General features: G+C 38.3%; 1 protein-coding gene across 20 annotated transcripts in view; it reads left to right on the top strand.

Moving 5' to 3' along the window:
• The window catches only part of SLP1 (Calcineurin-like metallo-phosphoesterase superfamily protein), a 257,256-nt gene that overhangs the window by 122,077 nt on the left and 121,381 nt on the right, over positions 1-13,798 (top strand). The gene's annotated exons all lie outside the window — the stretch shown is intronic.

The raw sequence follows: 13,798 nt of genomic DNA on the forward strand, positions 1-13,798 counted from the left end.
TGGATTGTGGAAATTTGATTGCATTAATAAAGACCAAATATGTCGAGATTATAGAGCCTTTGGTAGTCAAACCAGCTGAGGAGCTTAACCACTCAGATTACAAGTTCACTACAATTGAACTTGGTAAACAATCACGGTTGGGGTGTTTGTAGAATGCCCAAGATGCATTCTCCAATTTGTCAAAAAACAATCACAAGCTCTGGGAAAAGAAGAATCAGCTAAAGCAGGAGATTGGTTGCCTTCATGACGTCATTCACCAACAATCCTTTTAGCGTGTAGTCATTACATCTCAGATGACCCAAGTGAATCGGAGAGCTGAGGCAGCAAAGACTTGGTTAGAAGAAGTTATCTCAGAAGGAGTTCAATCAATCAAAGATGTGCTCAAAGTCCTTGAATGTATCACAGGTGTTGAGGAGATACTTCATGACATGATCACTTCCTTCAACGAAGAAACCAGTGCCATGAAATAAATTTTGGGTATATGAGATCAAATGGTAGACGTTGATCTGCATGTCTTGATTTCATGTAATGACATTCCATGCCTTGATATGTTCTACAGATATCAAGGACTTATGGGTCATAAGGAGTGGGTATTGGGAAAGCTTTTGACAAAGTTACAGGGAGCCAAGTGGTAGAATTGGAGATCATGAACAATCTGGAGTAGTTTTGGAGCAGACGGGATGCAAGGTCCTTACTGAATATGATAACTTGCTCACTGAAGAAGAAATGACCTTAGGGTATACCGATGGAGTAAATGCTGATTTTGATTCTGAAGAATTCGGATCGCATACAATGAACATGTTCGATACATACAAGTTTGTGGAAAAACACTTATGGGATTCTCTTGCAGAGAATTACAAAGTTTTTAAAATCAGCACATGAAAATGCAGTAAGAATTGAAGCCATTTCAAAGACAATGGAGGTCCCAAATCTTCCTATGTTTAATGATTGTATTGCCAAATATAAGACTTTCCATGATAATCTTCTCAAGTGTTGATTCAACTTTCTCTGCCCTTTTCTTTTTAGTTTTTAGCTTTTCATCTTTGTAGTTGGAGAAGATGAATTGCATGTCCTCATGACATGTAATCCAATAATTCTTCTCACCCAGTTTTTTCGAATCAAAGTGGTTGAGTTGCCCCCACTTTTCCTCTTTTTTCTTACGTCTTTTCCTATATAAGAAGTATCCCCCTCATTGTAAAAATCATTTTTTATTGTATGCAAGAAAGCTTTGATAAAATTGTGCCAGCATAACTTTGATTGAGTAGTACAATTTTGAAGAGAAGTGAATACAAAGAAATAATTGGAGTTGAAACTTTGACTGAGAGCAACTGTGATAGCACAAATTAGAGGCTTTGACTTTAATTTGTGTTTGTTAACTTTGATTCATGTTGTTATTGTATGTTTAAATAATAGAACACAAAGAAGTAAGAAGCAATCGAAGCTGAAGCTTTGACTGGGAGTGATTGTGGTGATACATAGACTAGAAGCTTTGAGTATAGCTTGTATTGTTTTCTCAATTCACAAAAATAGTTAGAATATCCTACTTCTGGAAGTCAATGTGCCCCAATGGTAGAGGTTATTTATATAGAGTAGATTAAAATAAGACTTAGAGCCAACCCGGTATGCTTTCAATCAGCTTTTGAGTTGGTGTTGGTTTATCAGTGTCACCATTTCAAGCTATTAGATAGAAGTGTAGTTATAGATTTCGTCTTACCCATTAATCACTCCGTGGGTAAGTGGATTCTTTACTAGAAGATAAGAGGAAAGAATATTGTTAACACTACTTACAAAATCTCTCAACTTCTTGCTTACCTTGTGTTGATCCAAGGAACAGTGAGAAGGGGGAGCTTTCCCTTCAAGGTAGGAGAGACTTTGTCTCATACGTTGTTTGATCTACCTATTTTGAATACATTATCAGTTGCAAAATATTCACCCAACAAGAAGCATCAAGGTTAACATTTGGTTCGACTTCATTTGAACCACAATCCATTAAATTGCCACTCCCACTAGCTACATCTATGTCAAGTGCAAGAGTTGTCTCATGTATAGATCTTTGGCACGTTGTGCAACTTGAGCATCTAAATCAACAACCTTCAAAAGTAGCTAGGAGGAAAAAATGGTGAAAATGCAAGTATTAATGTAAAAAATTGAGGTGAAATGACAAAAAGTAGGGCGACATTAGGTTTGAGGGACATTTTTTAATGTTTTTTCTACTTGGGCCCTTTATTGGATGCCACCGGTGGTAGAAATGCCTAGGATCAGCCTAGACTCTTGGATTTGAACTCTAGATGAACCCGAACATGGATTGAACTTGAAATCATACTTATAATACCCAAAACCAATGAATTTGGTAACATACTATATATTGTAAATCTTTAAATTGACAAATTGCCAATGATAGAGTATTATTATAGTCAAGTAGCTTACACCTCATTGTTAATTATTCTAATTAAGTAATCTTTTTCTTTAGTTAAAATTTAAATAAATTAAAAAATAGAAATTGTTAACTCGTAATGCTTTTTGAATGAATGGGGGGATAGATTATTTCAAACAAAGAACTCAGTGATACATTCAAAGAGCTAAAGCCTAGTCCCACTAGGTCTTAGAAACCAACAACCACCATCAAAGTAAATAATAGTTAATCCAAACCACATACAAAACAACCATCAACCAATCGCCAATAGTGGCATGTTGTGATGGTTAGGTTGTTGAGTTGTTATCCTTGCCATCATGGTTCAAATCTCACGGAGATGAGGTCCCCTGTTTGTGGCCTCACTGGTTCATAGCTTCAGATCAAAGCGTTTACCCCTCTAAAAGAAAAAAAAAAAAAAAAACAACCATCAACCAATCAAATCTTCTCTTGACCAAATTTGCTAACCTTTGAGAGTAACACAGAGGAAGTTGCTCCCGACGCACATATTCGACCCATTTACCTGCTCAAAAGCCCATATAGCCAAATAGTTTGCCACACCATTCCATTCTCTTGAAATGTGAACGAAGGAAAAAAATGTCCAAAGATTTGCCCAATCAGGCCACCTTTGCCAATTGCTAATTAAGATCTTCAAAATTCTTCTAATTCAATGAAGTGACAAAAATTTAGGAGCTAGACTCACAAATAACCTTGCACCACCCCAGAGAACATCCTCTTTCAATAGCATGAAGAAGAAAAAGGGATTCCATAAGATTGTTGGTTTGCTCACCTGTGCAAATGGAGAAGAAGAAGAGCACAACACTCAAGCAATCTATTCCAACGCTAATTCCTACATATGCAAGATTTCCTCTAGAAGACTCGTAAAAATTAATCTTGAAAGTACCTTTAGGAGGTAGTGTCCACCTTCTTTCTCTTTAGGTTTTCTTAATGGGATCACTCCTTTGCATAATAGATGAAGATCTTCAAGCATGATCATAAAGCCTAAACCCTTTATCATCTCCCCTTCTCATGGATCTTAGGGGATAGATGCTTCACACCTAGCTAAAATAATTTCTTAAATCATATTAGAAATCTTTATTGAAAGTTAGTGGATTTTTATACTCCTAGCTTGAAGGATTCTTCGATTTCTTTCAAGCAAAATTTGTTAATGTCCAATCAAAGAACACACAAAAGGTCAAAGGGACTGCCAAAAACAATGAATTAAGGCAGCTTGCAATAGGAACACCAAGTGGTGCCCTAAGAAAGAAGCAACAACAGTCAAAACAAAAATAGAGAGGCGTCCAAAAAGAAAATCCCTTTTAGAGGTCTTATGCAATCAAGGCCACCCTCTTGCTTTGTTCAGCTAATATTTGTCGACCTAACTAAGCTTTACTATAACTTCATGGAACTAGCCCATGAAAATTGCCTAGAAAGAGCACCTACATCCTTGATGAAAGCTTAAAGGAGTGATCTGCACCATACTTCAGTAAATTGGTGTCGCTTCATAGGCTTTAGAAACAACACTTCACTAGCAAAAGAAACCCATCTAAGGGTTCAGTGGCTGACTTATTTCCAAAATTTATCTAACACATTCTGCAGGGCCTCTCTAGGTAGGGTACTTGAAGAAGAATGCCCAAATAAACACTAGGTAGAGACACAATCTGAAAATGAAGGAATTGAGCACTCGTAGCTTGAAAAAGAGGAGCGTTGAAGGAAAAAATAGAAGACTTTTCCTTGTTAATATTTTGTTGTGAGATTGTAAGATCTATACCCAAGGTTCTTTCAAAATTAATTGCCACCCTAATCCTTGCCAATCTCAACAAAGGAGTATCGTCTATAAATTGCAAGTTAGAGTGTGGGGGTAAAAAGTCATCCCATTTCCAACCATGGATAAGTCCTCTCACATGTGACTTTTGTTAAAGTTATAGCTTCAGTCGGATTGATTCAAGCTGATATACATTATTGTTATTGGTAATCATCATTTCCTATATATACTTATCTATGTTAATAATATATATTATTGTATATAATACATACATATATATATATATATATATATATATATATATATATATATATATTATTGCATATAATATATATATATATATATACTGTTATACATATTGTTATTATTCATGTTAATATAATATTATTTAAATGATGATTACACCGTAGAGACATGTATCCAGATCTGCATTTGGAAATCATCAATAACAATGGCTATGATTCTACATTTGCATAAACGATCCTAGAATTTAATATGGTATTAGAGCCCGACTGCAAATGTTAAAAAAAAAAAGTTGTCAAAGACATGATAGAAAGATTGTATTTGTGCTATATAATGTGGGTCTTGGGGCCTCTATATTTTTTCATGGGTTGGTTGCGGTTGGTCTGGTGTTGTCTCTCCTTCCAACGACATTAGGGTTTTCGTCCTTGCATGCCGATTTTATGCTTGTGATCCCTATTTCCGACTTTCGTTACCTCCTTAACTGTGATTGTTGGTTATCTCACTGGTGTCTCCTCTCCTGCTGCGATGGTAACTATGAGTTTCCCATGTCAAGGAGCTTGTGTTCCTAGTTACCGCATGAACTTGTGCATTTTCTTTCAACTATGGGTTTCTGTGTTATTTGCGGTGGCTTTTGGATCCAATTTACTGATTTTCTTTGTTGTCTTTAGGATATGGTTGACAATGGGGACTCCTGTTCAACACAAGGCCAGCAACTTCTAAACTATCTAAGGTCGTGTGATAGGATTTCCAAGGTAGAGATGGACAACCTGCAGCTAAGATAGCAAATTATCTCAATGACGGATACCATTTCTATAGCGGTGGCTTTTGGATCCAATTTACTAATTTTCTTTGTTGTCTTCAAGATATGGTTGACAATGGGGACTCCTGTTCAACACAATGCCAGCAACTTCTAACCTATCTAAGGTTGTGTGATAGGATTTCCAAGCTAGAGATGGACAACCTGCAGCTAAGATAGCAAATTATCTCAATGACAGATACCATTTCTATTCTTAAGACTACCACAAGCTCCAATTCATCTTCCATTCAAAGGTTCTCAGATACTTTCACCACTGAGGTAGCAAGTCGGCAAACCAAAATCCACTCCATTATCATGCAACTTGAGGGACTTGATACCATCAAAGAGCAACAATCAGCTATTGCAGCAAAGCATTCTTCGCTAATCTCTGAAACCAAACAGAAAGTAAAGTCATGGGCATCCCTTTGTTGTAGCGTAGATATTATGCCTCTAGCTAGTATTGACAAGATGGTTCAAGGGAAGATTGAGGATGAGTGGGTGAGACGGGTTTGTGAGCTCAACCTACGGGTTCAGGGACTCCCTCCCACTTCGGATCCTCTTTCAGCTGGATGCTCTTTCCTTTGTAATCAGCTTGGTCTTGCCAACATCACATTGGATAAGTGCTGGGTGGGTCATGATGGCATCTTATTTATCCTGTTTCTCTCATTGGCCGATAGACTCCATGCTCTTAGTGCTAAGAGGAAGCTATTCTCTCTCCCTTCCAAGATTTTCCTAGATGAAGATCTCATGAAGGCTCAGGTTACAAAGTTGAAGCATGCTCATGGTGTTGTCACTGAGGCAAGGCGGGTGGGTAACTGGGCAGTTATTAGAAATCTCAAAGTAGTTATTTGGGATTCCCCCTGTAGTGGTTGGGAAGAGAGGCAGGCCCCCAAGGCCAAATAACGTTCCTATCAGCAGTCAGACAAGAGGGAGACCCCCACTTGTTCCCTTCTTGTTAACTGCTGGAATGGTAATGGCTCTTTATGGTCATTGCCCGGTCTTTTGTGTGATGTTTTGGGGTCCGCGGATATTCTTGTCATTACCGAGACTCATGAGAGCCCTATACGTCCTCTTTCAAAGGTTACAAGGTATCAATGGCTATCTATATGTAGGGAGGAGGTTTGTGCTTCTGGGGGGGTTTGTGGTTCCGACAGAGTGGCTTGTTTGATTAGGGATGACATTTTCAACGACACCTCTATTGTACACTTTGATATGTTCGCCAGATTCTTGTCGGTCCGCATAGACCGTAAGTGTCACCATCAAAGGGATTTCTTTTTGGCCACTTGTTATTTTCCACCAAATTCCTCACTCTATGCTATCCATGGCATCGATGATAGGGACCCTTTCACTGACTTTAGCAAGACTATATCTCATTTTGTTGCTTTAGGTGATATCATTATTTTGGGGGATTTCAATGCAAGGACAAGGGAAATCCAGATTCTACTTTATGACCGTAGTTCTGATTCCATATGCTCCACTAACATTGATTCGACTTCTTTGGAGTTTCAGCGTTCTTCTAATGATGCTCTTGGACTACTCTCTTGTTATGGTCGCTATCTACTTCAGCTATGTGAGTCTTCTGGTATTGTGATCTTGAATGGTCTTTCCTACTTCCCTAGATCTGAGCTCTTCACCTATTGGCCTCATTGTGGTGGTGCTAGTGTTGTTGATTATGCCCTCACCTATCCCTCCATCCCGTGCATCCATAGTTTTACCATCTCACGTCTTCCTCTTGCGGATCATGCTCTTCTTAGTATTTGTACTCACCTTTCCCCCTGTGCTTCGCCCCCACCTCTGTCACCTTACCTCTCTTCTATCATTGCTCATTTGTCCATTCACTTCCACTTCATTGATGGTGACTGTGAACCCTTTTCTCTCATCTTTCGAGACTCATCAATCCTGAGTGCCTTTTGGACTCTTGTGAGGGCGCCTCCATGTTTGACTTGCTTGCGTTTGCCATCAAGGTGTCCGCCATCCTTTTCATTCCCCACTGTCCTTCGCTGCCCCTCCGTAGCAAACGACATAATACTTGTCCTAAGAACCAATGGTTCGATGGGGACTACAAAGCTTTCCATTGCTCTGTTCGTTTTGCTTTTGAGGCTCACTCTCCTGACTTTGCTCGTCTGCATTCATCTTTTTTCGGCTTTCCTTGTAGGAAATGTTCCTTCACCGCTTCCTATTGCAAATCCCTTTGTTCCATGCTGATCTGCAACCCCTAGCTTTTTTGGCGCACTCTTTTCCCCCGTTGTCCCCCTCCACCCTTGACTTTCACTCCCTTACCTCTCATACCACGGCTCTTTATGACATCCCTGGGCAGCCTTCTATCCACCCCATTCCGCCTCCTTTCTGCCACCTGTTCACTCCTTGCATTTTTGAGGCCATCAGATCCATGAGATGTAGCAGAGTTGTGGATGAAGAGGGATTCTAGGCCAAGTTCTTCAAGTTTGGTGCCTCAGTTCTAGGCCCCTATCTCTCTATTCTTTTTAATAGAGTTATTTGCATTGGATTCTTGATCTCTTGGCCTAGGCATCTGATTTATCCTATTCACAAGACCGACTCGATCTCTGATCCGGGAAACTATAGAAGCATTATGATTGGACAAACGTTTGCCAAACTTTATGCAACAACCCTCAATGCTATGCTATCTGCTGAACTTGACAAGAAAGGGGGTAGGGTTAGAGGGAAAGCTGGTTTCCGAGCCAACTGTTAGACCATGGACCATATCTTCACTCTGTGAGCTATTATTGAGGAGGCTAGACACAAATCTGAGAAGGTTTATTATTGCTTTGTTGATTTTAGCAAGGCTTTTGATTTTGTTCCTCGGATAGCTCTTTTTGAGACGCTTCAAGCAATTGGGATTTCTAAGATGTTACTTACTGCCATTATGAGATTGTATGAGACTGTGGCTGGTAGATTTAGAATTCGACAGGGGTTCTCTAATCCGATCGATAGCACCATTGGGGCCAAGTAGGGATGCCCTCTCTCTCCTACCTTGTTTGGGTTATATATTGATGAGCTCGAGGACTTCCTTTTGAAATCTTCTCTCTGGGGTGATGGCTGCTACCTACACCAGGTCTTGATCTCCATTCTTCTTTTCACAGACGATGTGGTTCTTCTTGCTTCCTCTCCAGATAGTTTATAGAGGCTCCTTGATGGCTTGGCTTCCTTTTGTGATTAGGGACAGCTTGTGATTAACCTGGGTAAGACTCAGGTAATGATCTTTAATTGTTTGAAGACTTCTCATCTTCGCTTTTTTTTTCAGGGGCAGGAGATTGAGATCACTTCCTCTTATACTTATGTGGGGGTTAAGTTTTTTGGACCACGGTTCAGCATGAGACTGGCAATTCAGCCCAGAGTCAACAAGGGTACAGGCTCTCTTGCTTTGCTTGAGAAATAGTGCTTTAGACATCACTTTCAGGATATCTTATCCAACTTATCCCTCTTGGACTCCCTCGTGCAGCCGATAGTTCTCTATGGATCTGTGCTTTGGGGTCCATCTCTCCTTGGTTCTTATTGGGCCTTGATTGAGCGGGTACAGACATTACTTTTGAGGCCAATCATTAGATGTCACAGGTTCATTACCCATAGTATCATTTTTGCTGAGTTCGGCACTCATCCTTTTAGCATCATGGCCATTTTTGACCTGATTTGGTTTCTTCATCGTCTGCATGGTTTTGCGGATGTGGTGAGAGATCAGGATCAATGCTCCTACTTAGCATATTGTTCTTCAGTTACTATTGTGAGTTTTGAGGCTGGCTCTCGTGCTCACTGCTAGTATGCATATCGATTGGGATTGATATTGACAGACTCCCCCCTTACCAATTCTCGTTGAATGCCCTTGCTCATCTTCTCCCCTCAAGGTAGGACCTAAATGAGCATGTCAGACTTGACATTTATAGACAGTATATTGCCACTACTTGGGTTAACCTACTGGGGGGTTTACGTCCAAAGATGTCTTCTTATGTTGAGTATTTCTTAGAGATCTCTGACGGGATTATTGTTTGTCCTAGCTACCTTTCTCGATAGTGGTCTCATGCCCTGTGTATTTGCCTAGGGTTTTTCAAAGTTGGTTCTCACCATCTTCGGGCTCAGACCAGTCATTATATTGACAAAGGGGAGTGTTGCAAGCATGAATGCTAATGATATTCCTATGGGGGAGTATTGTAGATATGTTACTATGATGATATGTTACATACGTGACCAAGTTTGTCATTGATGTCAACATAGCATTTTTCTGTGGTATCTGAGAAAATAACAACGGAAAGATCAAGTTGGTATGGACGGCTAGTTGCGTGTTCTAATTATCCGAGGTTGTGAGAGATACTTTTGAGTATCTGGTATATGTAATTAATGTCGAAAGAAGAAAGGATAAGTCTAGAAGAAGTTATGTAAGTTTTTGATGATGTTTGTTTTGAGATAGAGTTTATAGAGGCATGTTCTAGTAAACTTGTTATATCTTAGCACAGTTGATATTTTGAGGATCAAGGTTAAGGGCATGAAGAAGACATGTTGAGGATGACGTGGCTAAGTTTGGTCGTCATAATATTGTGTGTACGAAAAGTTATTCAAGTTGCAAAGTGAAAGATTTATGTTATCGTTAAGTGTAATGTGTTCTTAATGTAGTCCTATAATAATTAATTGAGAAGATCTAATACCTGACTCGGGAAATTATTTTGAGGACTTGGTATAAAGGAAGGACATTTTCCTTTATCATGATATGGAATGATATGGTTTTATGATTGATGATAAGCAATAGTAAGAGTGGAATGCAAAATTGAGCAGAGCAATGCAGAAGTGAACGAAACTTCATTGCCGAGGTTTTGCTGAGTGATCTGAAGTTCGATATTTGGATCCGAGGTTCGTGACTTGGTCTACAAGGTCTACAAGGTTTGACAGTGATTGGTTCAGTTGACAGAACAAAGGAAAGAAGAACATAACAGTAAATTACTTGTTTGAGCAGTGAGCTCTTGTAGTCATTGCATGTTTGGGCAATGGGCTCTTCTTGCATACATTGTACTACAATTCCTAACAGGGTTGGAATCTCCTAACAGGGACTCATTGTATTAAATGTTGTAATAGACTCTTAACAGAGTCCCTCCTCTAACAAGGAATATTTATATTAGTACATCATCTTGTGGGCATCATTCCTGCTGGGGTTTTCCTTCTGATCAAAGGTTTCCCAAGTCAACATATCTGGTGTAATTATCTATGTGCATTTTATTATGGTTGTTTTTTACTTTGGTTGAATGGTTAAGTTTGTTTAAAGAAGATACATGTTTTAATTGTTAGATAACTGATTCACCCCCATCCCCACCCCCACCTCCCCTCTCAGTTATCTTGATGGACTATTATTTCTAACAATTGGTATCAGAGCATCAAATCCTTGAAGATAAAGTTTAACAACTTTGGGAGATCCATGGCGAAGATGTTCAGGAAAGATAGTCCAAAGTTCGATGGAACAAATTATAACAGTTGGAAAGAAAAGATGAAGACACATTTGTTGTGTATGGGTCCAGGATATTGGATCTTGACGAAATCAGAGAAGACAATCATTGCTGAAAAGGATTTAAAAATTTGCACCGAGGCAGAAAGAGATCTTCTTATGTGTGACATGAGAGCTAGAGAAGCATTGTTGACTGCACTTCCTAAAATTGAGTACAATCAGGTAAAATCACTTGCTACTTCACATTTGATTTGGAAAGCTTTGGAAAATAGTTTTGAAGGAGATGCACATTCTAAAATGTTGAGAGTACAAAGTTGGATTTGTTGGTTTCAAGATGCTAAAATGATAGAAGATGAATCTGTAAGAACACATATAGGCAGGATATCAGAAATTATTGTAGGTATCAAAGCTCAAGGAGGAACCAAAGAGGATGATGAGGTTATATGGAAGATATTGAAGACTCTAACACCACCATTTAAGTCAGCAGTTCAGATGATACAATTGTTGATATCTTGTACCAAAGATTTCATAAAGGAGACATTGCTTGGAAGACTTGAAGTAGTTGAGAGTGAACTTAGACAGTTCGGAGAATTGACCAGAATAGAGACAGCTTTTAGAGCCTTGAATATTCGACCTAATTTATCAAGGAGCACAAGTGCTAGAGGAGATTTTGCTAGTAGTAGCAGATCTGAGGAGGACAAAAAGATTAAAGGAGTAGCCCTTCTAGTAAAAAGAGAAAAAGGAGGTAAAAAAATCTTTAAATGTTGGACATGGGATGAATATGGTCATTATGCATCTAAGTGTCCTAAAAGAGAGAAAAAGTATAAGGGAAATTACAAGCCTACAAAAGATAGAGAGTGTTTGTATGCAAATGAAGATAACGATTCTGATGAACAAGCATTAAGTGCTAGTGATGATGAAATTGGATTTGTGTCAATTAAAGAAGAAAGTCCAGAAAAGGTAACTTTGGTGTCACAGGTTGAGAAGAAATCTAATTGGATAATTGACAGTGGTTATTCACATCATGTCTGGTGACATGAACAAGTTTGTTGACTTCAAATTTAGGATGGAGGAAGTGTCAGAGTTGGAAACATTGCAACATACCAAGTTAGAGGTATTGGATCTATAACTCTTGATGGTAAGACTAACACTGAAGATGTATACTTTGTTGATGGTTTAAAGCACAATCTTTTGAGTGTTGGACAATTATTGGACAAAGGTAATCAGTTGCAGTTCACAGAAAAGACATGCATGATCAAAGATAAAGATGGAAATGTAAATGGAATAGGAACTAGATTTAGAGGTAATGTATTTCAGTTGAATCCTACTGAAATGACATGTTTGGTTGCAAAGGTAGATGATAGTTGGTTATGGCATAAGAGATTTTGTCATATAAATTTTGACAGTATTGTGAAGACTAGTAGAACATTTGCAGTTAGAGATTTGTCGAAGATTGTAAAGCCTACTAACACAATTTGCAAGGAGTGTGTTTTGGTTAAGCATAATAGAACTTCTTTTCCCAACAAGAAGTTTACCACTACAATGAAGTTGGAGATTGTACACACAGATCTTAGTGGTCCTACAAAGACTAAAGGATTCTATGGTGAAAGGTACTTTATGATTCTAGTTGATGGTTTTTCTAGAATGATGTGGGTTGCATTTCTTAAAGAGAAATTTGAGGCATTTGATAAGTTTAAGATATTCAAGAATAGGGTTGAGAATGAATTTGGTATGAAGATTAAATGTTTAAGATCAGATAGAGGAGGAGAATTTACTTCAAATGAGCTTAACATGTTTTGTGAAGAAAATGGAATTAAAAGATAGTTATCAACTCCAAGAACCCCTGAACAAAATGGTGTTGCAGACAGAAGGAACAAGTCAGTTATAGAAGCTGCAAGAGCTATGTTAGTAGAGAATGATGCATCCAAATCATTTTGGAGAGAAGCTGTGAATACACCAGTCTACACTATGAACAGAGTGCAAGTCAGGAAAGACACAAACAAGACCCCTTATGAACTGTGGTTTGGTCACTCACCTACAATTAAGTATTTCAAAATTTTTTGGGAATAAGTCTTATATCAAAAGAGATGATGATATTGGTAAGTTTGATGCTAGAATTGATGAAGGTATGTTTCTTGGTTATTCATTGAAAAGAAAGGCTTATAGATGTTATAATCAGAGAATTGATGAGAATTTTAGAATACAAGAAGAATAGTTGATTACAATTCAGATGACGATGTTGTTACTAAGACAAGGAATGATGAGGTATTTCTTGAGACTAAAAATAATTTGCAGAATGAAGGAGAGCCAAGGTAGGAACAAAGCTTGGAACCTTCAGTAGAGCCAAGTGTTGAGATGACAACTCCTACTTCAAGAAAGAATATGATAAAGAATCACCCATCTGAGTAGATCATCGAAAGAAAAGACAAAGGTGTGATGACAAGAAGTAAAGTCAATGAAGAATTATTCTTAATATCTCAAGTTGAATCCAAGAATGCAGATGAAGCATGTAAAGATGATTATTGGAAACAAGCCATGAAAGAGGAATTGGATCAGATAGTAAAGAATGAAGCATGAGAATTGGTCGCTAGACCAGTAGACAAGAACATGATAGAAACTAAATGGGTATTCAGAAACAAAATGAATGAACAAGGAAAAGTTGTAAGGAACAAAGCAAGACTAGTATGGAAAGGTTACTCATAGCAAGAGGGGATAGATTATGAAGAAACTTATGCTCCAGTGTCTAGAATAGAAGCAATAAGATTATTCTCAGCCTATGTAGCACAGAAGAAGTTCAAAGTATATCAGATGGATGTCAAATCAACATTTCTGAATGGAGAAGTAGAAGAAGTATACATTGAGCAGCCTGAAGGATGTCCTTTAACAGATGACAAGGATGTAGTATGCAGATTAAGAAAAGCATTGTATGGATTGAAGCAAGCACCTAGAAGCTGGTATGCAAGGTTGGACAAACATTTGACAAAACTTGGATGTAGCAAAGGTATGGCAGATAGTAATCTGTATTGGAAAGAAATTGATGATGGTTTGATGATTTTGGTAATATTTTTTGATGATATCATATTTGGAGGAAATGATGAAGAAAGTGAAAAGTTTGCCAAGGAGATGAAAAAGAATTTGAAA

Source organism: Cupressus sempervirens, chromosome 7 (genome assembly GCF_028749045.1).
Source record: "Cupressus sempervirens isolate cs-2001-9-10 chromosome 7, ASM2874904v1, whole genome shotgun sequence".
Taxonomy (NCBI): domain Eukaryota; kingdom Viridiplantae; phylum Streptophyta; class Pinopsida; order Cupressales; family Cupressaceae; genus Cupressus; species Cupressus sempervirens.